The sequence below is a fragment of the Sphaeramia orbicularis genome, chromosome 8 (assembly GCF_902148855.1).
Source record: "Sphaeramia orbicularis chromosome 8, fSphaOr1.1, whole genome shotgun sequence".
NCBI classification, from domain to species: domain Eukaryota; kingdom Metazoa; phylum Chordata; class Actinopteri; order Kurtiformes; family Apogonidae; genus Sphaeramia; species Sphaeramia orbicularis.
Genome location: NC_043964.1, coordinates 9,360,885 through 9,386,367, shown reverse-complemented (window position 1 = coordinate 9,386,367; position 25,483 = coordinate 9,360,885). Strand labels below are relative to the sequence as shown.

At 33.2% G+C, this 25,483-nt stretch overlaps 1 pseudogene; it reads left to right on the top strand.

The window, feature by feature from the left end:
* Positions 1-291: 291 nt before the first annotated feature.
* LOC115424202 (protein tweety homolog 2-like) overlaps positions 292-25,483 on the top strand; it is a 105,101-nt pseudogene continuing 79,909 nt past the window's right edge.

The following is a 25,483-nucleotide window of genomic DNA, read 5'->3' as shown; positions in this document are numbered from 1 at the left end:
AATATAGGGGGAAAAAAATGACAGTGGGTCTTTATGGGTTAATTTCTCAGCTCGTGCGTAATTTGGATGCGTTCCTATTATATTTTTATTCTAAGTGCGTGTATTTGCGTGTACTTTTTTCTAAGTTGAACACTCGCGGGCCTGCTTTACCTTATGGAAAAAGTGTGTGTCACGCCTTCTTTGTTAGAGGAGGCAGGCTTATGACGTCACTAGATCCCGTGGCTCGGATCTGCGTGGATGTCCGCCACTGAAGCTGGAGCCCAGCCTAATTTATTTCCAGCAGACGCGCAGTTGTGGAGAGCAGCACTATGGAAAAAGGAGCCGGAAATATTAATATGTGTTGTTTGGAAAATCCCATGGCTGAAGAATAACTTCGAATTGCAACTACTCCAGACGTGCGTTTTTTGTTTTTTTGTTTTTTTTTGTTGTTGTTTTTTTTTTGTTTTGTTTTTTTAATTTTTCATTTTTTTCTACTTTGGGAACATCTGGGAGTGCCAAAGTCCGAACAGGGAAGCGGGTCTGTCTGGTCAGGGGTTTGACTGACAGCAGAGGGTTGACTTGAAGGCAGAAATGGCCACTGCAAGGCTTGATTACATTGCTCCGTGGTGGACCTACTGGCTGCACAATTTCCCACACCTCAGTTTCTTTTTCAAGCCTGTCGACAGCACTTTAGACCGGAGGACACCAGCTATCTGCAGGTTGGTAAATGTAGCCGTGCGTAAAAGCGCGCACGTACTTTCATGTGGAATCTCATCAGAAAATCATTGCTTGTTGTGAATCACACTGACTTTTAGGAATAAGCCATAAGGAAGATGTAGAAATGCAAGAAGTTTGATGGAGTTTGGAGGTAAACACAAACCGGTTTTGGGTGGATACAAGTGTGTTTGGTGACTTTTTTTTGGTGATGAATACGCGTAAAATTAAGTTATTGTTGTACAGCTCCGGAGAAAAATATTAAGACTACCCTTGTTTACTTTTATTTGAGATCAAGAAACTCTTTTTCAAGGAAGTCCTGGTCAAGTTACAACATACACAAATTTAAACTGTGAAAAACAAATGCAAGTTATTGAGTTTGAGTTTTTTTGTTTTGTTTTGTTTTTCTTTTATTGACTTTTGATTTATTTATTTATTTCGAACATGCAAAAAAAAAAAAAACAAAAAAAAAACATTCAAATGGACAGAATCTATCTCCAAGCACATACAAATCTGAATTTTGCATGGTCGAAAAGGAGTAAGAAGAAGTATGAATTTATTTAATCTTATTTGCATCTTATGTACCCACTGATGTGATTTGTGATTTAGTGATTTATTCCGAACATGCAATGAAATTTAACATATATGCACTTGCAAAACATGCATAATAATACAAATATCAAGAATCATAACAATCTTAGTCAGAAGAAAAGCACAATAATTCATTTACATGCCCGAAAAGGGGTGGGAAGAGTATAAAGTGAGTTATTTCGAATATGGAAATGACACAAGCTTCCTGATGCTACCAACTGACTTTTTTTTTACACAACACAATATTGAAATGAAAATTCAAGGAAACATAAAATAATAATACATGCAAAAAGATCAAGAAAAAAAAGTCATATTTGAAAAGTAGTGAGAAGAAGCATAGCTCTCACCCCTTTGTCTAAACCAGTGGTTCTCAATCTTTTTCTCTCAGGCCCCCCTTTGGAGGACAAAAAATCTCCATGCTTTCCTAAACCCATGTTGTTGTTTTTTTGTTTTTTTTTTTGTTTTTTTACTTTTATTTGAGATCAAGAACCTCTTTTTCAAGGAAGTCCTGGCCAAGTTACAACATACAAGAATTTACAGGACAGGTCAAACTATGAAAAACAAATGCAAGTTATTGAGTTTGAGGGGTTTTTTTTTGTTTGTTTGTTTTTCTTTTATTGACTTATGTACTGTGATTTTTGATTTAGTGATTTATTCCGAACATGCAATGAAATTTAACATATATGCACTTGTAAAACATGCATAATAATACAAATATCAAGAATCATAACAATCTTAGTCAGAAGAAATGCACAATAATTTCATTTACAATGCCCGAAAAGGGGTGGGAAGAAGTATAAATTGGAGTATTTCGAATATGGAAATGATACAAGCTTCCTGATTGCCACCAACTCCAACTGACTTTTTTTTACACAACATAATATTGAAATGAAAATCCAAGGAACATAAAATAATAATACATGCAAAAAGAAAAAGAAAAAAAAAGTCTTATTTGAAAAGTAGTGAGAAGAAGCATAACTTAGTAGCTCTTACCCCTTGGTTCTCAATCTTTTCTCTCAGGCCCCCCCTTTGGAGGACAAAAAATCTCCATGCGCCCCCCCCCCCAAAACCCCACAACATTGTAACAGTGGTGCAATTGTAACTTTTATTGAAAGAAACATCCGTATTATAAGAATACTTTTGCTTTTCCTTTAATAATTTTCGTTCAGATTAAAAGAACTTCGTTTTTTGCTTGAACCATACAAGTCAACTCAACAGGACTGCTCCCTGAGATGATATTTTTCCAATAAAAATAGGAAAATCTGCAATTATCATCCAACTAAGACAATAAAGTACTTTTTTTTAGAACAACAAAACAATTTTGATAACAAAGATGAACATTTTTAACAATATCAGTGACTGTAATGTACCCGTTGACATTGCATATCTCAGACATTAAAGTGCAAACTGTACAAAGTCTAAGCTCTTCATCTAGGTTTAGTGACAGATCACTATGGGCGCTAGATTTGTTTGTTGTACGTCCCTAAAATGAGTCCAGGGTGCTCCAGTGCTAAAACATTAGTTCCACCTGATACATGTTCTTAACCTGAAGAAGAAAAAAAAATAAAAACACCCAGGAACAATCCCATGCCCCCCCCCCCCCCCCCCCCCCAGCACACTGTAAGCCCGAATTTGTATTTACTAAAATGTTTTAATTGCAGTGCACTTAGATAATTTAAGTTTATGATGTTACTATAAAATGTTAAGTATATTCTACTAGTTTGTAGACATAGTTAAAAGTACGAAAAAGTTGAAGTTGAATGGAATTAAATCACTAAGTTTTAGTCATGACCACACCTTTTTATCTTCGCATTGCATTGTGGGTATTGGGCGTGTGATTAAAAATGTGTTATTTTTCTGTGCAGGGGTTCAGCGGGGTTGTGGTGTTAGTGTTAATTTGGATTTAATGTGTATGGACAGTGTTATTGGCCTTTTTGTGTTTGTTTTTGTATTTTTGTAGAGCTGCAACATGAGTCAGAGCCAGAGGAAGAACTATGGCTTTTCTGTTCATCTAAGACTACTATTGAGCAATGGAAATCTTAATGTCTTGTCAAGTTAAAAGCATCTCTTGTACTGACAAATTGTATTGAGCTAGCTTCCATTCATGCTATACTACAGTAAATTGAATAATTTCATAACTATTTTGGTCAGGAATAGGTTTTGAGTTTCATTATCTTAAAAAAAAAAAAAAAAAAAAAGTTTAATCAATGATAAATTAATCTGGCTGCAATTGAGAAAATGAGTCAGTGTAACCTAAAATGCAGAGTTGAACGGTTGGATAGTGGGGTTGATTTTACAACAGATTTAAAGTACAAATAACTTGTCTTTAGTGTTTTCTACTTAATAGTTTAAGTTCAATACTTTAGCATTAAAGTTGAACCTACTTAAACCAATTGATTAGTCGATCATTACTCAAATCATTTAAGTGCAATCACTTGCCTCAAATTTTTGGAGTAAACTCTACTTATCCGGGCTTACAGTGCAATCTTTCATGCCTCCCCTAGGGGGCCCACCCACAATTTGAGAAACACTGGTCTAAACCAACAGTATATACAGGGGTTGGACAAAATAATGGAAACACCTTCACCTCAAGATGATAATGCCCCAATCCATACAGCTAGAATTGTTAAAGAATGGCACGAGGAACATTCTAATGAAGTTGAGCATCTCGTATGGCCGGCACAGTCCCCAGACCTCAACATTATTGAGCATTTATGGTCATTTTTAGAGATTCAAGTAAGACGTCCAATTTCCACCGCCATCGTCTCTAAAAGAGTTGGAGGGTATTCTAACTGAAGAATGGCTTAAAATTCCTTTGGAAACAATTCACAAGTTGTATGAATCAATACCTCGGAGAATTGAGGCTGTAATTGCCGCAAAAGGCGGACCTACACCATATTAAATTATATTTTGTTGATTTTTTTAAGGTGTTTCCATTATTTGTCCAACCCCTGTACATATAGACATATACACATATATACACACATATACATACATCCAGTTTGGATTTAAAAGCATTCAAGGAGATCATTTCAGTCAGTTTCCAGTCTGTTAGCAACATATTCCATGTGTTTCTTCAATTTCTTGTTCATTTTAATGACTGGTACAACTATAGCTACATTGTTTTGGACAATATAATACCACAAAAAAAGCATTTCATTTCAGAGCTGATATCCAGTCATTTTCCACGGTTTTCTTGATAAAAAACTAAAATCACTTCAGTTCTTACACCAATATCTATGGCATTGTACTGACAAAAAACAGTGCTTTTAGGCATTCCGTGTTTATTTTCTGTCTGTTTTAGTCACATGATACACACAGGAGTTAGTATTGGATTGCATAACCATTGTTTTTGATGACTTTTGATGGAGTGGTCTGGTTGAATGGACTGAAGGAACCCATACAGTAGTACAGGTCTCACATGATCTGCATTAGGGCCCCATGAGCTGAGAATATTTCAGCTGGTAAACACGTACACGAGTTCTATTTAAAGGTGGTGTAGGAGATGTTTTCCTGGAGCATTTTTTTTTTTTTTTTTTACCATATTACTAAAATCCCCTCACACCCCGACTGCAACCAATTAATTCAGTGCTCTAACACAGAAGTAAAAAGTGTTTAGTGAGGACTGAAAAAACACCATCCAGTCATTTTAACCGGCCCATTGAAATGATTGAATAGTGATATGTCATCAAACTCAACTGTCATTTGTCCCTCCCCCTCGTGAGTACAGTCCAGTACTCTGGAGGCGTGGCTTCGGGGGAGAAGTCTGAAGCAAAGGGTTGACTTTTCAAGTGTTTATTTTCAAAATGTACAGTACATAATATATGTGTTTATAAAACATCAAGAAGTTTTTAACAAACACAAGATGTCAAAGGAAAAATCTCCAACAAATAAATTACATAATGCACAGGTTTACAGACACAAAGAAGAAAAGACAAATAATAACTAGAAAGAGCTCTCGGAGAACCCCCCCCCCATCACCACCAAAATTTGTTCCTTGTATCACACAGTTCCTGACAATTTCATCCAATCTGTCCATACTGTTTTGAGTTAACTTGCCAACAGACAAACAAACAAACAAACAAACAGAAAATCCCGATGAAAACAAAGGTAACAAAAGCACTCGGAGAGCGCAGACCTACGCCAAGGCATCAGTCCCCCAACCCCCCCCCATCACCACCAAAATTTAATAATTTCTTCCTTGTGCCAGTATCAACATTTCCTGAAAATTTCATCCAAATCCATCCATAACTTTTTCAGTTATGTTGCTAACAAACAAACAACAAACAAACCCTGGCAAAAACATAACCTCCTTGGCGGAGGTAATATACTCACAACAACAACAAGATATTGTTATAAGTTATGGTGGATCAAATTGGAGGCTAATCGGAGTCGTTTTTGAATTTTTTATGAATTTTTGAAAATTGCTCAATGATGAGAGATAGCACAATTGTAGATTTTGTGACCTTGCTATGACCTTGAACTTTGGCCTACTTGGCCCAAAATTTAATGGGTTGGTCCCAGGGCCTAGGCCTATCTGTGGGGACAATTTGGTAAAGATGGTTGGAATAGTTTTCCCGTAAAGTTGCAAACAAACAAACAAAAAGCACTTGGAGAGCGCAGACCTCTGCCAAGACAGATCGGCCCCCCCTATCACCACCAAAATTTAGTAATTTCTTCCTTGTGCCAGTATCAACATTTGCTGAAAATTTCATGAAAATCCGTCCACAACTTTTTCAGTTATGTTGCTAACAAACAAACAAACAAACAAACCCTGGCAAAAACATAACCTCCTTGGCGGAGGTAGTAACACTCACAACAACAACAAGATATTGTTCTAAGCTACGGGTGGATCAAATTGGAGGTTAATCAGAGTCGTTTTGATTTTTTTAATGAATTTTTGAAAATTGCTCAATGATGAGAGATAGGAAAATTGTAGATTTTGTGACCTTGCTGTGACCTTGAACTTTGGCCTACTTGGCCCAAAATTTAATGGGTTGGTCCCAGGGCCTAGGCCTATCTGCGGGTATAATTTGGTAAAGATGGTTGGAATAGTTTTCCTGTAAAGTTGCAAACAAACAAATAAAAAAGCACTTGGAGAGCGCAGACCTCTGCCAAGACAGATCTGCCCCCCCCCCCCCCCCCCATCACCACCAAATTTTAATAATTTCTTCCTTATGCCAGTATCGACATATCCTGAAAATTTCATGAAAATCCGTGTCATAACTTTTTGAGTTATCTTGCTAACAAACAAACAAACACGCAAACAAACAAATAAGCAAACACACAAAGCAAAGTGATCACAATACCTGCTGGCAGAGGTAATAATAATAATAATAATATAATAATAATAAATAATAATAGAAAATTCCAGACGAACCATTTTAACTTTAGGGTTTAAAGGGTTCATGTACAGTATAAATACTCATCCTCACATACAGAATCGTCACATTCTATCCCGACACCACACTGTGACAGGCGTATGTTCTGTTTACACTAATGAAGTTTTCAAGTCAAACTGTTCAGCATAATGCATTTTACTCCAATAAAACAAAAGCTTTTGGATGTTTTTCTGTGAGCGGTGCTATTTTAAAATCTAATTTAGAGAATACTGGATATAATGGATGTATTGTTTTAGTGAATGAGGGTAACATTGCATACTGATGTCTAAATTTAGTACAAGTCTTAAATCATTCTTTCTCGCTGAACTGATTAGGAATGGTAATGGCTGTGAGTGTGTGTGTGTGTGTGTGTGTGTGTGTGTGACCCGTATTCATTTACTGGAGGTTATTTATGAATCCTGGAGCCAAGATTACTAAAACCCCTCTTTGATTTTATCTCTCAGGCTCCACTGTATTTCTCAGTTCTTCTTGTATGAAGTTCCGTCTGGGTGGTGGAGTCCCTACAGTGGACGCTCCAGTCACAGAATTTGCTGGTGATCTGTAGAGTTGACACAGCGTCTAAAGCTTGAAAACAACTTATGTTCTTGATTTGACATGCTGATCTGTTGTCTGCTCTGAGGAGACACTTCCCAGGACAGGCCGCCCGCTCTTTGGTTCTTTACACTGACGCTCCGAAGGAAGATAAAAGATCAATGAAATGATCCTCCGTCCACATCCAAGATACTAGAGTCCAGCTTTATTTCTCCTTCCCTCTTCATGCATCCTTTCTCCAGTTTGGCGTCGCAGCATGTGGAAATTGAAGTGCCTGCATATCTAATTAAAAAACAATGGAGTGAGAAATTAGGATGGGAATGGAAGTAGCAGCGGTGTTACTTCTGAAAGGCTTAAGTGAGTTATCAGGACAGGAAGTCTACGCGGGGTAAAACACATCTTCTCTCTGCTCAGTGTCCTTCAGATGTAGTCATTACGCAAACAACTGGATTAAGGTTACAGCTTTTCTTAAAGGACATGTACGGTAGTTCTCCTGATACTGTTGTCGCACTGATCAGTTTTGATTTAACCCTTTCATGCAGTGGTCACTACAGGGGACAGTATTCTCCAGCTGTTCTCTTGTATATTCATGGATTTTGTTGTTTACTTGCATATCAACCAACACAGTGGATACTTATGCACCATCCATATACACTGCAATTCATACCGTTATTGTAACATTCCTGTTCTAGATAAACCCTGATCTGCAGCAATATATTTGAGTGCAAATCAATGCTAATTGTTATTAGACTGTAATTAACAGGTTTTTTTGTTTTGTTTTGTTTTGTTTTTTTATGTTTCCGGATGGTGTTTTTTTTGTTCGTTTTTGCACATTATTTGAGGTGAGTAATAACTACTATTATAGTATGTTAAAATGTGAGAAAACCATCAGCATTAGGCAACATTAAAAAACAAACAAACATTTATTTCATAGTTTTCAGGACAGTATGTGTCAGTAAAACACATGTTTCTTTGCTTCAAAAATTAAACACATTGTGCCCCAGCTGAGTGGACATTTTTGTAACTTCCATGAAAAATAGTGTTCATAAAAAAAAAAAAAATTCAATCACATGTTTTTTTAACGCCTTAAAGAGGAATATAACACCAACTCAGGAAAAAACAATCTGATTAAGGTTATCATAATTCATGCATGAAAGGGTTAAAGGAGTGATATTTTGCTTCTTTTTTAAGTGGACTTATGCATTTTAAACCATTTCCCTGTGGTCTATCGGCTAACATTGCTTAGAGGTCTTATTTATGTCTTTGTGCATAAGAACTCAAAATAAGTAAATAATAATAATAATAATAATATAATAATAATAATAATATAATAATAAAACATATCCCCATAGTACATACAAAGCCCAAACGGCTAGTAACATTGCTAACATCATGTTCATGGCTTTTCTGGGTTTGTCTACAGCAAGCGCAGCACACTGTAAGACCGGAATAGTTGAGTCTTAACTTTAAAAAAATTTGAGGGTAAACCAGTTACCTTAAAAAATTTAAGTAATGAGTAATGAAAACTTGAGTGTATTAAAACTTAAATGCTTGATTTGAATGGAAATGCTATTTTAAGTACAGACACTAAATGCCAAGTTTAATTTAACTCAAAATTGTTGCAATGTCAGTTGCTTCGGTAATCACTAACTTAATATCATCAGTGCATGGACTCATTCCGAGTGATTTAAATTAAAAGATTTTGCAATATAAATGGCTTTATGAAATATTCATCTTAATATATTACAGCCTGGATGGAAGTTAAGCAGGAAGATAGCACAGTGTAATTTACCAGAACAGGGGAAGTGCGATTATTTTGGCATGGCAATAAAGATTTTATTAAACAATATGATTCAAGACGAACAGTAAAGCCATAGTTCTTCCCTCTGGCTCTGACTCATGGTGCAGCTCTACAAAAATACATAACAAACACAAAAAGGCCAATAAACACTGACATACACACATTAAGTCCCAAATTAACACTAACACCACAACCCGCTAAACCCCCTGCACAGAAAAAGCAACACATTTTCAACAACATGCCCAATACCCACAATGCAATGTGGAGAATAAAAGATGTGTCATGACTAAAACTAGTGATTTAATTCTGTTCACCTTAAACTTTTTCGACTTTCAACTATGTCTACGAATTAGTAGAATATACTTAATATTTTCTAGTAATGTAATAAACTTAATCATTAAGTACATTGTAATTAAAGCATTTAGTAAAACAGGTCCGGGCTTTACAGTGCAGGACAAACATCATATCCATTTTTGACTTCCGTTCAGTGTAAGGATGTATATTATTATTGTGTTAAATGAGTTTTTAAATGCATAATGCTGCTTCTCCACTATTATGGTGTAGGCATTGAAGTTTAGTGGTATCAACTTTAAACTACTGCTAGTTTAAGACATGTTAAGGCAAAAGAGGCAACAATAAACAAAAGTGTAATGATCATCAGTCTGAATTTTTATAGATAGTGACACAGTGGTCAAACATATTCTGACCGAATTACTTAGACTAACGAACATTGGAAAGATTACAGACACTCCCATGGAATATTATTATATATCTCATTAAAAATAAACTAAAAAAATAAATAAAAAAATGGTGTGTATGTATGTATATCGGCTAAAATTTGCTTAGAGGTCTTATTTCTGACTTTGTGCAGGAGAAATCAAAATAAGTGAATCCCTGAAGGAACTTTGTGTTGGTAAATGCAAGTTCTGCAAATTCCACAAAAAAAAAAAAAAAAAAAAAAAAAACTGAAATTTTAATTAAAAAATTTAAGAAAATTTAGTGCAATTTTAACAATATTATTCTTCAACTTCTCATTTGTCCATGTGCATTATGGATCAGATCTACAAAGACACTAAACACTGAGGAACAGGCAGAAAAACTGTTAAAATTGTGCTGAATTTTCTTTAGACATTTCAGGTTGTTCATATTTGTTCAGGTTATTCACAGTTTAGTGTTACAGGATAGTTTGGAAATGTAAATATTTTCATAGTTTAATGTTATTTTTTGTTCTAAAACAAAGAAAAAAACATTTAAGTTGTTAAGTTTAGATTTTTTTACTTAATTGAAGAATTTTTTTGTCCTAATTGAAGATTTATTTATTTTTAACCCTAATGAAGAGTTTTTATTATTATTATTATTTTTGTTTTTTTTGCTTAATTCAAGGGTTTTTTGTTTTAGTTAATAGAAGGTTTTTTTTTTTGGCTGTAATTCAAGATTTTTTGCTAAATTTGAGATTTTTTTTACTTAATGAAGATTTTTTTGTTTTTTTTTTTTTTTTTTTTTGGCTTAATTCAAGTTTTTTTTTTTTTAAACTTAATTGAAGATTTTTTTTTTTTTTTTTTTTTTGCTTAATTCAAAATGTTTTCCTTAATTCCAGCTTTTTTTTTTTTTTTTGCTCAATTCCATTCAAGACTGTGGAATTTTTGCATTGGCAAAAAACATCCCAGGGGCGAACTGGGACCTTTGGTGGGCCGCATTTGGCCCCCGGGCAGCATGTTTGACACCCCTGCTTATTGGGTTCAACTATAATAATTTCACTCACGCCTGTACCAGAAGCTGGAGAAAATCTGTAGTATTAGCAATATTATAAACTGCAGTAAATTAGAAATGAATACTAGAGTTTGAAAGATCTGGGAAAAAAAACGTGTTTTGGAAAACTTGGCAAACAGACTCACTCACAGCATTTTTTCTGACCTTTTTATTGTCGAAATAAAAAAAATAAATAAACATCTAGGCATAGGGTTTATCAGGGTTATTATGGTCAGGTGTTTGCTTACTTATAGAGACAAACGGATCAATAATAGGGCCTAATTCTGGACCTCTTATTGTGGCGGCAGATAAACTATTTAAAGACATGAGTATTTGTTTAATAGAATAGTAATTATCATTCCGTTAGAAAATAACCTGCATACTTGGTCTGTGGAGCTAGTTTGAATAAACAACATGATCGTACTGTCGTTCTGTTCAAGTAACAGTTGCACCAAAACTTAATGAAATGTGAAGGCCCACTGGAATGTAAAATGTTTCATAAGGAGACCATGTCCAAACAATTAATTACAGTTACAGCACTCGTTCTCTGTATCAGTGTTGCTAACAACTCCATATAAGCCATTATCGTACGCTGTCACCGACAAAGTCTGATGATCTTATTTAAAGGTGTTATATGATGTATTAGGATTTAAAGGAGTGATATTTCGCTTTTTAAAATGGAATTATATGTTTTGAAACATTTCAGTGTGATGTACATAAACTGGAAATGCTATGTTTGCACTGGGAAAAATCAAAATCTTACCAAGTGTATTTTTCTCATTTCTAGTCCAAAGATCTCATCACACTTAAAATAAGACATAATCAACTAAAGAGTAACTTTCAGTGAGATATAAGAACTATTTTTACACAATAGACCTTGAAAATCTTATTTCATGAAATCTTACCAAGATAATTTTCACTTGTTCCATTGGCAGATTTTTTTATTTTTTATTTTTTTGCTTAATTCAAACAAAAAAATCTTGAATTAAGAAAAAATAAATCTTAAATTAAGCAAAACAAACAAACAAACAAACAATCTTAAATTAAGCAGGAAAAACATTTGAAACAAGTAAAAAAAAAAAATCTGAATTAAGCAAAAAAAAAAAAAAAACTTGAATTAAGCAAAAAAAAATCTTGGATTAAGTGAAAAAACTCTTGAATTAAGCCCAAAAAAAAAGCATGAATTAGCAAAAAAAAGTCTTGAAGTAAGCCAAAAAAAAATCTTGAATTAAGCGAAAAGCCAAAAAAAAAATCCTGAATTAAGTAAAAAAAAAAAATCTTGAATTAAGCAGGGCAAAAAATCTTGAATTAAGCCAAAAAGACTGAAGTTAAGCAAAAGAAAATCGTTGAAGTTAAGCAAAAATAAAAAAAAATAAAAAAAATCCTGAATTAGTAAAAAAAAATATCTTGAATTAAACCACACAAAAATCTTGAATTAAACAGGTAAAAAATCTTGAATTAAGCCAAAAATCTCGAATTAAGCATAAGGAATCTTGAATTAAGCAAAAACAAACAAAAAAAAAAAAATCCTGAAATTAAGTAAAACAAAATATCTTGAATTAAGCCAAAAAATCTTGAATTAAGCAGGGCAAAAAATCTTGAATTAAGACAAAAATCTTGAATTAAGCAAAAAATAAAAAATAAAAAAAATCTTGAATTAAGCAGGGCAAAAAATCTTGAATTAAGACAAAAATCTTGAATTAAGCAAAAAATAAAAAAATAAAAAAAAATCTTGAATTAAGGCAGTGCAAACAAATCTTGAATCAAAGCACAAAAAAAAAAATCCTGAAATGAAGCAAAAAAAAAAAAAACTGAATGAAGCAAAAAATGTGGAATGAAGCCAAAAAAAAAAAAATCTTGAATTAAGCAAAAAAGATTTTATTTTGATTAATTCAAGAGTTTTTTGCTTAATTCAAGCCAAAATCTGCCAATGAAAAACATGAAAATTATCTGGACATGAGAAAATACACTTGGTGAGATTATGACTTTTTCCAATGCACAAGAAAATGTCTAACAAACATTTGGAATGGAAGACATGACGAACTAATCCCATCGATGTGAAATAAGTGAACAGTGTTGAAAATAGCTGATGTGTTCCAACCTTCACGTATGTAACAGTAGCTGATGGTTTCATATTACAGCTCTGGTAGCTTTGCTTTACTTTTCAGACAGAAAACGGCTGCAGTAAAACCACAAACCATGTTCATTTCCTATTCACTTCTTGTCAATAACTGCACTAAAGATCTGCTTGGAATGGTCTGAACAAGGTCAGAACTGTCAGAGTTTAGTCTGAACAAGCAGCAACAAACATAACATAACTTTCATATTCAGACTCCTCAGTGTAAAAGAAATGTATTGATTTAAGCATCTGATTCCATTCTTTCACTCTATGTCTAGTGCTGAAACGAACACTTCGGTTTTTATATCACTTTTTCAGAGGGATGCACTGATTTATTAGTCGGATATTGGATGCAGCTTATAAGATGTTTTTTCACGGTTGGCGCTGGCAGATATTTATCTGTCATGTTATATTAAAGTTTTGATCCATAATTTGTAGTTTGACTGTGTTTATTCAGAGATAATGTGATGAAGGATAATGGCCTCGCAGTAGACGTCCTAGAACAGGGGTGTCCAAACTTTTTTTCAAGAGGGCCAGATCTGATAATGTGGACATTGCCAGGGGCCAGTGGTCCCTTCAGACATTTTTTAAACAGTAAAAATTACATATAAATGCGCTGTTCTACAACAATTTTAATTTCATTGTCACAATATCATTTTTTTAAATGGCAATGTAACCAAATCTAAGCCACTCAGGTGTGAACAAATTAAAAAAAACAAACAAAAAAAAAAAAATTCTGCCTTCCTTTCACATCTGGAGTCAGATAACATCGAACAAACTGTGTGGAGTATCTTAAACTTCCAAGTTGATACAAATCTTAACCCCACATTGATTTTAAACATGACTTATATGAGTAATCATTACTCATATATTACTCAGTAATGCAAAGTCTGTTAACATTTAAGATGAAAACATATGACTCTTACTCTTGTCTTTCACGAAATCATTCAAAAAGTAATATTTGTGTCACATCTACAAGTACATAACACCAGCAGTTACAGGCAACTAACCTGGCAACTTGGTAGCCTGCCTCGGTGGCAAATTCATTTAACTCCCAGGTTCACATGAAGAGTCACTGTTGTGAGTTTAAAGCAGCTGGAATTAGCTTCACTTTTTCGGAGCACTCACTCCCTGCTAGCTTGTTTGCGTTAGCATGTTTTATCTACTAGTGTCTCTTTACATTGAATTCCTTAAACAAGGCAACAGTCTCTTGACAAATTAGGCAAACATAATTGCCTTGATTTTCAGTGAAAAAAAATTGTAATTCCTATCTCTCCTGGAAGCGGCAGCCCTCACTGTCAACTTTCGTTTTTTTTTATTTACAGGCGCCGTGGTTTGAAATTAGCGAAAAAGGTTCACGGTGAGGTTGTAGAGCCAGATAGAGTTAGAGTGGTGCTGCCACCATGAGGTGAAAGGAGAAACTACATTTTGAACCTTTTATGATTCATGTACTCGGTTCAACAGTCCAAGCGGGCCATAAATAATATAATATAAAACCCAAGCTGTGGGGCCGTATTAAATCTGACCGCAGGGCCGTGATTGGCCCCCGGGCCGGACCTTTGGACATGCCTGTCCTAGAAGCAGTCGGTGTGGGTCTGTTTGTGAAGGGTTAGCATGTTTATTCCATGTCTGTGTGGGTTTTCTCCAGGTCCATCCGTAGACATGCACATTAATAGGTTAACTGGTCAAAATATACAGTTGCGGAAAAATTTCTTAGAGCATCAAACGTTATCAAAAACAATGGTTATGCAATCCAGTACTAACTCCTGTGTGTATCATGTGACTAAAACAGACAGAAAAGAAAACATGGAATGCCTAAAAGCACTGTTTTTGTCAGTACAATGACATAGATATTAATGGAAGAACTGAAAAATTAAAAATTAAGGCCAATATTGTTACATGTGCACTTTGAAGAAAGGATATTGAGAGTTTGAAGGTGCATAGGAAGTGCTTTTACTTTGAAAGAGTAACAGTTTCATTACTACAGCAGAAAGCATTGTGTATAACCAGATGTAATATATTAACAAGTGTCTTTCTTTCTTTCTTTCTTTCTTTCTTTATTCATTCATTCATTCATTTATTCATTTATTTATTTATTTATTTTACTATATCTGTGCTGCTGTTTTGCCCAGGTCACTCTTAGAAAAGAAATGTTTAATCCCTCTGAAGATTTCACCTGGTTAAATGAGGGATATATATACTGTACAGTCATGGAAAAATTTCTTAGACCATCAAAAGTCATCAAAAACAATGGTTATGCAATCCAGTACTAACTCCTGTGTGTATCATGTGACTAAAACAGACAAAAAAGAAAACATGGAATGCCTAAAAGCACTGTTTTTGTCAGTACAATGCCATAGATATTAATGGAAGAACTGAAAAATTAAAAAAAATAAGGCCAATATTGTTGCATGTGCACTTTGAAGAAAGGATATTGAGAGTTTGAAGGTGCATAGGAAGTGCTTTTACTTTGAAAGAGTAACAGTTTCATTACTGCAGCATAAAGTATTGTGTATAACCAGATGTAATATATTAACAAGTGTCTTTATTTATTTATTTATTACTATATTTGTTCTGCTGTTTTGCCCGGGTCAAGAGATGTTTAATCCCTCTGAAGATTTCACCTGGTTAAATGAGGGATATATATACTGTACAGTCATGGAAAAAATTATGAGACCATCAAAAGTCATCAAAAACAATGGTTATGCAATCCAGTACTAACTCCTGTGTGTATCATGTGACTAAAACAGAAAGAAAAGAAAACATGGAATGTCTAAAGCACTGTTTTTGTCAGTACAATGACATAGATATTAATGGAAGAACTGAAAAATTAAAAAAAATTAAGGCCAATATTGTTGCATCTGCACTTTGAAGAAAGGATATTGAGAGTTTGAAGGTGCATAGGAAGTGCTTTTACTTTGAAAGAGTAACAGTTTCATTACTACACGATAAGCATTGTGTATAACCAGATGTAATATATTAACAAGTGTCTTCTTTCTTTCTTTCTTTCTTTCTTTCTTTCTTTCTTTCTTTCTTTCTTTCTTTAGTCATTCATTCATTCATTCATTCATTCATTTATTTATTTATTATTTATTTTACTATATCTGTGCTGCTGTTTTGCCCAGGTCACTCTTAGAAAAGAGATTTTAATCCTCTGAAGATTCACCTGGTTAAATGAGGGATATACATATTGTACAGTCGCGGAAAAATGATTAGACCATCAAAAGTCATCAAAAAGAATGGTTATGCAATCCAGTACTAACTCCTGTGTGTATCATGTGACTAAAACAGACAAAAAAGAAAACATGGAATGCCTAAAAGCACTGTTTTTGTCAGTACAATGCCATAGATGTTGATGGAAGAACTGAAAAATAAAAAAATTAAGGGCAATATTGTTGCATCTGCACTTTGAAGAAAGGATATTGAGAGTTTGAAGGTGCATAGGAAGTGCTTTTACTTTGAAAGAGTAACAGTTTCATTACTGCAGCATAAAGTATTGTGTATAACCAGATGTAATATATTAACAAGTGTCTTTATTTATTTATTTATTACTATATTTGTGCTGCTGTTTTACCCGGGTCAAGAGATGTTTAATCCCTCTGAAGATTTCACCTGGTTAAATGAGGGATATATATACTGTACAGTCATGGAAAAAATTATGAGACCATCAAAAGTCATCAAAAACAATGGTTATGCAATCCAGTACTAACTCCTGTGTATCAGGGTGACTAAAACAGAAAGAAAAGAAAACATGGAATGTCTAAAAGCACTGTTTTTGTCAGTACAATGACATAGATATTATGGAAGAACTGAAAAAATTAAAAAAAATTAAGGCCAATATTGTTGCATCTGCACTTTGAAGAAAGGATATTGAGAGTTTGAAGGTGCATAGGAAGTGCTTTTACGTTGAAAGAGTAACAGTTTCATTACTACACGATAACAGCATTGTGTATAACCAGATGTAATATATTAACAAGTGTCTTTTCTTTCTTTCTTCTTTCTTTCCTTTCTTTTTCTTTCTTTCTTTCTTTTCTTAGTCATTCATTCATTCATTCATTCATTCATTTATTTATTTATTTATTTATTTTACTATATCTGTGCTGCTGTTTTGCCCAGGTCACTCTTAGAAAAGAAATGTTTAATCCCTCTGAAGATTTCACCTGGTTAAATGAGGGATATACATATTGTACAGTCGCGGAAAAAATGATTAGACCATCAAAAGTCATCAAAAACAATGGTTATGCAATCCATTACTAACTCCTGTGTGTATCATGTGACTAAAACAGACAAAAAAAGAAAACATGGAATGCCTAAAAGCACTGTTTTGTCAGTACAATGCCATAGATGTTGATGGAAGAACTGAAAAATAAAAAAATTAAGGGCAATATTGTTGCATCTGCACTTTGAAGAAAGGATATTGAGAGTTTGAAGGTGCATAGGAAGTGCTTTTACTTTGAAAGAGCAAACAATTTCATTACTACAGCACAAACATTGTATATAACCAGATGTAATGTATTAACAAGTGTCTTTTTTAATTTTTTTTTTTTTACTTTATCTGTGCCGCTGTTTTTGCTCAGGCCACTCTTGGAAAAGAGATTTTAAACTCTTCTAAAGAAGATTTTTAAAGTCAATATGTGATCAGTAGTAAACATGTTAAAAGACATTTGATCAGGCACTTGTATGGGCAGCACTTGAAGTTCAATAAATATTAAAAAGAGTACTATGTGTACGTGTATTAATAATTTCATTTATATTGCTGCATAAAAATCTTAATTATCTGAGTGTTCAGCTGTATTTTACAGTCACTGTGCTTTAAAAACAAACAAAAAAAAACGACCTTAAATATCAGCCTCAAAAATCGGGCATAGACATTGGCCGTTGGCCTGACCAAATTTGGTATCAGTCTTAGAAAAAAACATATCGATCAACCTCTAACACATACAGTCGTGGAAAAAATTATTAGACCACCCCTTGTTTTCTTCAATTTCTTGTTCATTTTAATGCCTGGTACAACTCAAGGTCCATTTGTTTGGACACATATAATGATAACAACAAAAATAGCTCATAATAGTTTAATTTCAGAGCTGATATCTATCCATTTTCCATGGTTTTCTTGATAAAAACCAAAATCACTTAAATTCTTACATCGATATGTTTATTTTTCCCATCGATCTTCACATGTTGCTTGCAGTCGTCTTATGATATAAGTAAGTCTCTCCATGTTTGAATTTCTTCCACAATGTCTCTCCAGTATTTAGGGGTGTGTGTGGGTGTGTGGTGGGGGGGGGGGGGGGGGGGGGATTCTCTTTACACCATTCATTTGTGATGGTGTTTTTAGATTAATTTATTTTTTTTTTGATTTAGATTTAGATTAATCGCAGGCCTAAAAATAACTGAATCTGAAGTGAGATGTCTCGTTCATACAGTCGCAAAAACAAATTAGTAGACACCCTTTGTTTCTTCGTTCAGTTTTCTTGTTCATTTTAAACGTTTCATGCACAGTGGGTCACTCAGTGGACAGTTATTCTGCAGCTGTTCTCTTGTATCTTCATGGGTTTAGTTGTTTTTTAGTTCCATATCAGCCTACAACAGTGGACACTTATGATCATCCCCAAACACTGCAATTCATATGATTATTTGTCACTTGATGCTCATCGATAAACCTGATTCTGCCTAGAGTATACATGTTTGAGTGGCACTCAGTTGCTAATTGTTCTTACGACTGTAATTAACAGTTTTCTGAAACAAAAGGTTTTGTTGTTTTGTTTTTTTTTTGCATATCCTCCTGAGACCCCAGCAAGGCATTTTGTCCTCTATAGGGACAAAAGTTTGACAGTTTAACTTAAATGCTGTCCCTTGCAAGGAAATTCCATTAAAAAAATCAATTAATAAATACAAATGATTTTTAAAATGTATCTGAAAAAACTGTCGTATTAGCAGTTTCCAATCAAGACAATTTTTTAGTGTTAAAAAAGCTAAAACTGTCAATTTCCTGGGTTCTCAGGAGGATATTATCTTCATGAAAGGAGTAATAACTAGTAATACAGTATGATAAAATGTTGAAAACGTCAGATTAGTGTCATTAATTTTTTATTTTTTTTTTTTCATAGTTTTCACACATTATATCACTTTCTGATGATGAGTTTTAAATACATGTTTCTTTACTTCAAAAATTAAACCATAGTGTCCACCTGAGGGACATTTTTGTAACTCCGTGAAAAATAGATCATAGAAAAAAAAAAAAAAAAAAAAATCAATTGCATTGTTTTTTCATGCTAAAGAGGAATAAAAACACTCAGAAAAAAATGACTAAGGTTTCTCATAATTCATGCATGAAAGGGTGACTGCCCTGAACAAATAAAGGTTACATTTGTTTGGACAAATATAATGATAACAACAAAAAATAGCACCTAGTAGTTTAATTCAGAGCTGATATCTATCCATTTTCCAGTTTTCTTGATAAAAACCAAAATACTTTACTTCTACATCAATATCTATAACATTTTGTACTGAACAAAAACAGTGCTTCAGGCATCCAGTTTCTTTTCAGTCTGTTTTAGTCACATGATACACACAGGGTTTAGTACTTGATTGCATAACCATTGTTTTTGATGACTTTTGATAGTTCTAATCATTTTTTCCGCGACCTGCAGCTCCTTGAACATAAATACACAGTTAAGTACGCCTCCGAACCCCCATTATCGCACAGTTGACGGACTTTATTAGAAAATGCAGTGGACGTCATTTAAATTCTGTCACCGTGTCAATTGTCGTCCATACAGATAATTAGTCACGAATTTCTCATGGAATTCTCTGCTTAGTCAGCCAGACAAAGACTTTGTGAACTTGTGAGCATTAAATTTAAGTGCAAATTATTTGCAAGTAAAATCAAGGTCATAGTCATCTCCGGGTTATCTTTTAACAATGGTTTTTTGACAGTAAAATAAGCCGCAGTTGGATTTTTCACTTCCACTACTGATACCAGGCAGGTTTATCAGCCCATAGTAATAACCAGTATTTGTACAGCGGTGTTTGCTTTATGATCTTACTATGAAGACAACAGATCAATGGCTAGGACTAATTCCAGACATATATGTGGTGGCAAATAAGATACCGAAAGATATGAGCATGTTTGTTTAACCCATTAAAACCCCAAACATTCACCAGCGACCATAATCATCTACTGATCTAAACTGTTTAATAACTGTTGATCCACTAATCCTATCAATACATGTAAATAATTAGTGTAAAATACAGTTATTCATCTTTTCATGGTGATCAGATATGACCCATTGGGATGTTCAGAGGCTCTGTAGTTACCATGGGAAACACCATCATCTTCTACAACATTTCTTCACCAGTAAAACCCATGGAGTTGGATCAATGACAGTGAATGGACACACTGGGTTTATATATATTAGTAAATAAAATGAGCAAAAATTAATTTAAAAAACCCTACTAAATAATAAAGAATTTGGAAAGAAGGTAAAACGAAATGAAAAACATGTACTAAACTCAAGTCAAAAGGATCAAATACACAACAAAATTAATAAAAACAGCAAAATAATGAATAAAATGAACAAAATCACCACAAGATGAATAAAATTAAAGGAAAAAAATAAAATAAAACAAGCAAGAAAATGTAGAAAAATAAACAAAACAGCTAAAAAAAAATTAACAAGTTACAAGGATAAGTGACCCATTTGGATGTTCAGAGGCTCTGTAGTTACCATGGAAAACACCATCATCTTCTACAACATTTCTTCACCAGTAAACCCATGGAGTTGGATCAATGACAGTGAATGGACACACTGGGTTTCTATATATTAGTAAATAAAATGAGCAAAAAATAATTTAAAAAAAACTACTAAATAATAAAGACTGTGGAAAGAATGTAAAACGAAATGAAAAACATGTACTAAACTCAAGTTAAAGGATTCAAATACACAACAAAATTAATAAAACAGCCAAACTAACGAATATAAAATGAACAAAATCAACCACAAGATGAATAAAATAAAGGAAAAAATAAATAAATAAAACAAGCAAGAAAATGAGACAAATAAACAAAACAGCTAAAAAAAATTAACAAGTTACCAAGATAAGTGACCCATTTGGATGTTCAGAGGCTCTGTAGTACCATGGAAACACCATCATCTTCCTACAACATTTCTTCACAGTAAAACCCAGGGAGTTGGATCAATGACAGTGAATGGACACACGGGTTTTAATATATATGATTAATAAAATGAACAAAAATGAAGAAAAAAAACCCTACTAAATTAATAAATACTGTGAAAAAAATGTAAAGCAAAATGAAAACATATACTAAAATTAAGTTAAAAGGATCAAATACTCACAAAATCAATAAAAACAGCCAAGTAATGAACAAAATGAACAAAATAAACATGAGTGAACCAAAATTAAAGAAAAAAAAACTAATAAAAAAGCGAGAAAATGAGAAACTGAGGAAAAGTGACTTAACATTAGTAAATTTACCCCATAAGACCCAAATATACACTGGAAACCAAAGCCATCTATTGATTAACATTGATTCACCAGTAAAACCCATGGATTTGGATAAATGACAGTGGTTGTACATGCTTAGTTTATGTTTCAGTTTAATGATAGATTTTATTAAAAAGTCATTTTTTTCTTTAGGTTTTCTCTGTTTTTGACAGAATAACCCTCAATTTTAATCTGAGCTTTTGTAAACATCTACATGATCAGTGAATTAAATATAGGAAAATACATAATTTATACTGAAAAATGCAAAATACAGAGAATAATATTATAATAAATGTTGATAAATCATTTGAGAAAGGTTCGATAGAGAGAAATTATGTGAAAGTTGAGGGTTATTATATTAAAAAACAGAGAAAATTGAAGAAAAAAGTGATTTATTATTAATAAATTTACCCCATAAAGACCCAAATATACACTGGAAACCAAAGCATCTATTGATTAATATTGATTCACCAGTAAAACCCATGGATTTGGATAAATGACAGTGGTTGTACATGCTTAGTTTATGTTCAGTTAATGATAGATTTTATTGAAAAAGTCACTTTTTCTTTAGTTTTCTCTATTTTTGATAGAATAACCCGCAACTTTAACCTGAGATTCTATCAACATCTACATGATCAGTGAATTAAATATAGGAAAATACATGATTTATACTGAAAATGCAAAATACAGAGAGTAATATTATAATAAATGGTGATAAATCATTTGAGAAGGTAAGATAGAGAGAAATTATGTGAAAGTTGAAGGTTATCATATTAAAAAACAGAGAAAATTGAAGAAAAAGTGATTTATTATTGGTAAATTTAACCCATAAAGACCCAAATATACACTGGAAACCAAAGCATCTATTGATTAACATTGATTCACCAGTAAAACCCATGGATTTGGATCAATGACAGTGGTTGTACATGCTTAGTTTATGTTCAGTTAATGATAGATTTTATTGAAAAGTCACTTTTTCTTTAGTTTTCTCTGTTTTTGATAGAATAACCCTCAATTTTAATCTGAGCTTTTGTAAACATCTACATGATCAGTGAATTAAATATAGGAAAATACATGATTTATACTTAAAAATGAAAAATACAGAAGGTAATATTGGAATTAATGGTGATAAATTAGCTAAGAAAGGTTAAAAATGGAGAAAAATTCATTTTGGAACTGCCATAGAAGTAGCACTGGGTCTTTATTGGTTAATCACACATTTTATTGTATTTAATTCACTGATCATGTAGAGATATGATTAAAGATCAGATTAAATTTGAGGGTTATTATATCAGAAAACAGAGAAAATTGAAGAAAAAGTGATTTATTAGTAGTAAATTTACCCCATAAAGACCCAAATATACACTGGAAACCAAAGCATCTATTGATTAACATTGATTCACCAGTAAAACCCATGGATTTGGATAAATGACAGTGGTTGTACATGCTTAGTTTATGTTCAGTTAATGATAGATTTTATTGAAAAAGTCACTTTTTCTTTAGTTTTCTCTGTTTTTGATAGAATAACCCTCAATTTTAATCTGAGCTTTTGTAAACATCTACATGATCAGTGAATTAAATATAGGAAAATAAATGATTTATACTGAAAAATGCAAAATACAGAGAATAATATTATAATAAATGTTGATAAATCATTTGAGAAAGGTTCGATAGAGAGAAATTATGTGAAAGTTGAGGGTTATTATATTAAAAAACAGAGAAAATTGAAGAAAAAGTGATTTATTATTAATAAATTTACCCCATAAAGACCCAAATATACACTGGAAACCAAAGCATCTATTGATTAATATTGATTCACCAGTAAAACCCATGGATTTGGATAAATGACAGTGGTTGTACATGCTTAGTTTATGTTCAGTTAATGATAGATTTTATTGAAAAAGTCACATTTTCTTTAGTTTTCTCTATTTTTGATAGAATAACCTGCAACTTTAACCTGAGATTCTATCAACATCTACATGATCAGTGAATTAAATATAGGAAAATACATGATTTATACTGAAAATGCAAAATACAGAGAGTAATATTATAATAAATGGTGATAAATCATTTGAGAAAGGTAAGATAGAGAGAAATTATGTGAAAGTTGAGGGTTATTATATTAAAAAACAGAGAAAATTGAAGAAAAAGTCATTTATTATTGGTAAATTTAACCCATAAAGACCCAAATATACACTGGAAACCAAAGCATCTATTGATTAACATTGATTCACCAGTAAAACCCATGGATTTGGATGAATGACAGTGGTTGTACATGCTTAGTTTATGTTCAGTTAATGATAGATTTTATTGAAAAAGTAATTTTTTCTTTAGTTTTCTCTGTTTTTGACAGAATAACCCTCAATTTTAATCTGAGCTTTTGTAAACATCTACATGATCAGTGAATTAAATATAGGAAAATACATGATTTATACTTAAAAATGAAAAATACAGAGGGTAATATTAAAATAAATGGAGATAAATCGCGTAAAATTCATTGTGGAACTGCCCCAGAAGTAGCACTGGGTGTTTATGGGTTAATAGAATAGTGATTTATCATCCCTGTTAGAAAATAATGTGCATTACAAGGTCTGTGAAGCAGTTTGAATAAACAACATGATCGTTCTCAGCGCTAAAGCAGACTGTTTGTTTTAGTTTCCTGCTCTTCAAGTAACAGTTACAGAAAACTTAATGAAATGTGAAGGCCCACTGGAATGTAAATGTTTTAGAAGAAGAGCGTGTACAAACAGTTTCATTCCACTCACAGCACACATCCTCTATATCAGTGATCTTCTGTTTCTTTCCGTCCTTTAGGCTTTAAAACATTTCGCACAGAAATCACAAGACTGAATGAAAGCCGTCGTGTCACATGATGCCCCCCCTCCCACCGCCTTCGGATCACTCCTGTTTTCTCCTCTTAGCTGCAGTCCGAGTTCCTGTGTTAAACTTTTTACAGTGGATTACCCCCTGAAATAGACTTTTGTTTTTTGTTTTTTTTAACCCATTACCCCCAACTGTCACTTCAGCATTTTAGATTTTAAAAAATTAGGCAAAATTCCTGCGCCAAAAGTGTGTGTTTATATTTTTAAAAGTTTTAAACAAACAGCCTAGATTTAACTGTCATATATGAAAAAAAAAACATTTACAGTTAAAAAAAATTAAAAATTTGTCAAAAGAAATTGAAATTTTGCACTACAGTGCCCCCTACAAGTTTTTATTTATTTTTTTTTTTTTATTAACCCTTTCATGCACACTGGTCACTACAGTGGACAACTGTTCAAAAGTGTTCTCTTGTATATTCATGGATTTTGTTGTTTTAGTTCCATATCAGCCAACACAGTGGACACTTATGCATCATCCCATACACTGACATTCATACCATTACTATAACTTTGCTGGTCTAGATAAACCTGATCTGCAGTAAGATGTTTGAGAGTAAAAAAAAAACTGCTAATTGTTATTAGACTGTAATTAACAGGGGTTTTTTTTGCATATTATCTCCATGCAGGTATGCTTTTGTAACTACTAGATTTGACTATTGTAATGCACTTTATGCCGGGTTGAGTGAAAATGCACTTTCCCGACTGCAGCTGGTCCAAAATGCTGCAGCTCGGCTTTTAACAGTGACACGGAAACATCAACATATTTCACTGGTTTTAGCTTCACTCCATTGGTTACCAGTGCATTTTAGAGTTGATTTTAAAATTCTTTTATTTGTTTATAAATGTTTGAATGGCCTTGCCCCCTCCTACCTGTCCGACTTGATCCACCCCTACGCCCCCCTCGTGCTCTCAGGTCAGCAGATCAGCTGCAGCTTGTGGTTCCAAAAACTAAAAAGAAGCTTCGTGGGGATCGTGCCTTTTCTGTTGTCGCCCCAAAGTTGTGGAACCAGTTGCCCTTAGTTGTTAAACAGGCTCAGTCTGTACCGGTCTTTAAATCACGTCTAAAAACGCACTTTTTCTCATTAGCTTTTAATCAGTGAGTGACATGTCTGTTTTTTTTTTTTTTTTTAATACTGTTTTTAACAGATTTTAATGTCTTTGTTTTTATGATGGTTGTATTTTTTGTTCTTAGCCCGCTTTACACCCT